This window comes from Platalea leucorodia (genome assembly GCF_965183815.1).
Source record: "Platalea leucorodia genome assembly, chromosome: 1".
NCBI classification, from domain to species: Eukaryota; Metazoa; Chordata; class Aves; order Pelecaniformes; family Threskiornithidae; genus Platalea; species Platalea leucorodia.
In genome coordinates, this window is record NC_138823.1 from 161667069 (window position 1) to 161671739 (window position 4671).

Here is a 4671-nt window from a genome sequence, read left to right on the forward strand (position 1 = left end):
TTGAATTATGCAGTAAAGTTCCCACTATACAGTGACATGATGGAAGGGCCTTGCCATCTATAGACTATGCGAGGGGGAAGCTGTTTACAGTAATCTTTGAAACAGCTGCCGTGAGATCTTACACTTTCTGGCATGTAGCATCTTCAGAATTTCTAGGAAATTGCATCTGCTTTCTTAGCCAGAGAGATAAGATGCCTTCACAGCAGTGTTTTTTTAAGCTATCGGTTCATCACAGCAAAAAGTTAATTCAACCCCTCCCCCCCCTGCTCTGAGTTCATGGCTAAACTCCCATTGCCACCAGGGACTGATATTTGGATTAGGTGCTAAGACCCCATTTGTATCAACCAGCAATATTACCATCACCTAACCATTCATTAGGTCATTGAATACCACTTCGTTTTTTCAGATCCCAGGCTTTCAGACTCCTGACATTGATTAGGAGCAGTCCACCCACCCAGGTAAAGCAGCAGTGGACAGCAGAGATGTACCTGAGTTTTGCAGATAGGTATGCTTGTTACAGTAGTATAGCAAACCTAGAACATCAAATATTTTCAAAAAGAATTGCTTTGGAAACACTGCTTCAGATCTGATTAAAAACCAAAAGAACTTTGTAGATGTTATCTGGGGGTTATCCTGGGGTTATCCTGGGGTACGTGACAGTTTCCAACCATCTTTTGTCCTGTAGGCGAAATTTGCTAAATGTTTATACCCAAGCTAGACTTCTGAGCACTCCAGGACATTTTAAACTGCAAAGGATCCATACTTAAATGAGGAAAGGAAGAACTGTGTTGCCTGTAAAAGAGGCCAGTTGCAGAGGGGTCAGGAGGAACTGCAATGCTGACTTAAGTCGTGGAGCTTGGGTCTCAAGTTTGAAAGGATAATTTCAGATGGTGTGCAGAACTGCACATACAGGCACTCTGCCCAGAGCCTCTGAAGGCTTTTGGATGACCCTGGGAGAATGCATGAAATTCCAGAGTAGGCAGATGGGGAGGGTCTGTACACCTTCCAAAATAGTTTTTGGTGTTTCCTAATACAATTACCGATACTACAGTTGTCTGTGTACCTCTACATGTGCTTCTCCAGCCCTGTTCCCAGCGGTGCCTCACACACTGGTGCTCTGTGGGTTAGGGTTTTGTGAAGCCTGGCTCTGCACGCCAGCTACGAACTGACACCGCGTTAGGCATCACAGTGAGCGGTGCGGGCACACACCATCCCTCCTGCACTGCCTACGTGGGACGGGAAGGCTGGAAGGGAACCATGGTGTGCTCCAACAGGTCTTCTAATCTGGGTGGCAAGAGGACGGCTCTAAAGAGCGTGTGGTCCCATGTGTAGACACAACTATGACAAGAAGCCTGCAGCTGGTCTGTGGATCAAACCAACCCTTGCTTTCAAAGAGGCCTCAAGCAATATCACACACAGCCTAGACGTAATGCATGGTCACAGCCTTCTCCTGCGCTGTGACCGGGGTGCAAAGCCCCACGTGGATCTAGAGCTACACGGTGGTCTACAATAAATTTTGAGGGCTGGCAAGGTCCCACTGGTATGAATTGTTGGGGAATTTCTTTGTTAAACGCTTGGCTGCAACAGCATCCTGTGGCAATGAGTTCCACAGGCTGATTACACGTTGCCTAAAAGGTATTTCCTTTCAGAATTGCAAATTCTCTGGCTTCCATTGACTTGCCCTCATACTTGTGGCATCGGGCTGGGAAACCAAGACATTGTATCCTGCAAAGCTATCCTGTGGCATTTTTAACACAAAGCTCTGTGCCAGTCTTTTAGCTGAAGTATGGCTCTGCCAGGAAAAGTTGGATGTTGCTGTTACTGGACTTACCAAAGGATGGAGGGAAGAGGAGAGGGCAGCTTCTCCCCTCCCTTTGAGCATCAGCGCTTGCCGGGTCCATGGAGCAAGGCCTGGTCACGTACTATTCAAGAAACTGTGCTGACTTCTGCTCCCCCATCCTCACTTCAGAGTAAGACTACATCTGCTCGAGTTTTGATAATTAAATCCATGTAAAATCAATCTGCCTTTACCAGTGCCAACTCTTAATGCAAGTGAAGCTACTTAGACGTTGATAATGTTTTGAATTAAATCAAACCAGTAGAAGCTACATTTAAATCTATTTAAGATTAAATTTTATTTACATTGTACCAGTGTAACTGGATCAATTTTTAAATCAAATTTAACCCTACCAGGGCAATTTTCTTAGCCTAGACTAGGTTTGCTCAGTGAGGAACCTTGCCTCTGGAGACACCATGTAACATGCTTTTGAGGCTAACAGTTCTCATTGACTATAACAATGATGTGGTTGATTCAAAAAAAACACAAGGCTGGATGTCAGTGCAGGATATGCCACTATCGATCTTCCAGGCCCCCGACAGTAGTTTTAAGAGAGTCAGCTGGCTTTTGCAGTTTTCTGAGGTGAAGAAAGAGGAGGCAATACTTAATTATCAGCAATTCTGACAGTGATTGGGGTTGACAGCCTGAAGCAGAGCAATAGGATGAAAGTGAAAAGATGCTGGCAGCCAGAAGAGTTCTTCTGTAGGAATGCGGAGGGGTTGGGATGATGGAAGGGGTTAATTCTCTAAGAAAGATAATTTGCATTGCTGCACACTTTATTCTTTTGTTTTTGGTCGGGTGAGTGGAGCTCTCGGTGCTGACTTCTTTGGGGCGTTATTGGCTCTGCTTCTTTGACAGAACAAAAGCGCCTTTGTTGTCCATCAAAGACCGTTGCAATTCCATCCAGATACCCAAGGCCCCAGAAGGGGGAGGTGAACATGGAGGAGATGCCTGTGTTCCTTCCCCCACAAACAGCGTCAATAAAATTATTGAAATAATTTGCATCGTTATTGAAATCTCTTCAAGGGAAACGTTCTTCAGCATTTACATCAGTGCAGCTACTGATGTAAATGCTGACTTAAATAAGACTTACAGCAGGGCTGGGAGCCTACGCTGTATGTCTGAAGGTCTGTCAGGTGAGTCTAAACACAAATAATTTGCGATGAAGTTGCCCATAGAGGCTTTTGCACCCAATCATTACTGTTTTGGGAAGGGATTTAAGGAGTGTCCCTGCACTGTGTTGTCTTTGGATCAGAAATGTGAGAACAGGTTGAACCTCTGGTTGAACGAAGGTATGTTTTCAAGACAAAGGTCCCAATTCATCCTACTTAATGGAAGAGAATTAGGAACCTGCTGATGTTGGACCCCTGGGATAGTCCATGGTGAAGGATAGAGGCACACCTCCCCCCCTTCCAAAAGACAACATAGCTGATCTAAACTCCACATCCTTCATTTACTCCTGGTAACTGCCAAAAGAGTTTAAACTTGGCTCCAAACTTAGTAATAGCCACTAGATCCTGCAAATCATGTACTATGAACGTAGCCATAAACATCTAGATGCCTTCTCAAGGTTTTGTAGTTACCTGGATGTTATAGGAGCAGCTCATACATCTGTGTATGTACATATCTGTATTTATGTACATAGATAATAGAAAATTGTTGGAGAATGACAAGTGAAATGTATACCAGCAATCCCGAGTTTCATACTTGCGCATCCTCGGGTGTCTCGATGAAGGAGGATTCATTGCAGGATTTGGGCCCTGAGGAGCAAAATCAAACAGCAGATAACTCTCTTTTGCTTCCCTCATGGCACTACAATTAAAAAAAAAAAAACCAACACAAATGTAATAAAGAAAAACTATCTAAAATTCAGGCAGATAAAACGAATAGAAAAATAACATTAAAAAAAAATCAAGAAAATGAATAAATATTCATGAAAATATTCAAAAGCCCAGATGCTTTCATCAGTCACCACAGGAGGGAAATATTAATTTGAAATAATAATAACAACCCTTGAAAAGGCCTTAAAAATGGGGGGAAGGAACCACACACCCGCACACCCTCTGCTCCCACGGGCTCCCACAGGCAACGCACGGCCGAGCTGTGGCCAAGGGCTTCCCCTCTAGCTCAGCCTCCCCTGGAGATTTAAACTGCGTGTGTTTAAAACGTGCATACCCGCTTCAACCGAACAAAATACCCCTTCCGTCTGAATTTTCCCGTGCGTTCACATCATAGCAGCGTAGGAAAATAAAAAGGAGTGCTAATCTATCCTACAGTTTCCCGAACAAGCACTCTGGGCAGGGGTTTGTGAGTGGATTTGACAGATGTACAAGCAGATGGTGAGGGACACTCCCTGAGAGCAGCCGATTCCCAGGCCTCCATGTCCAAAAAAATATCTTTCCACGGATAATGTGATTTTCAGAGGGAAGAAATCCAGTGCTCACATCTCACACCAAAAGTTCTCGGTCGTTTCTTGAACGTGCAGGGGTTGTGCGGAAATGCTTGTCTTCAGAAAAGAGCTGGCTGGTGACGATACGCCACGGGGCTCGACCTGACCCTCGTAAAACCCAAATTTGCAGCCCGACAGCTCCGTCTTGCAAGCTTCTCCACGGTTCCATGGCTACAACCGGCAGCCGAATCGGGATCACCTCGTCTTCGCATTGGGTGTGACAGATTAGGCCTGTTTCGCCTCTGCCAGAATGCGCCGTGCAAAATAACATATCCCATGAAGTATCCATTTAACGCATGCATTTCTGTACAGCCCACGCGCTGAAATACATCATGCCGGAGCAGGGCTGATGCCTTGTTAAATGTCTGCGAGCGCCTGGTGAACC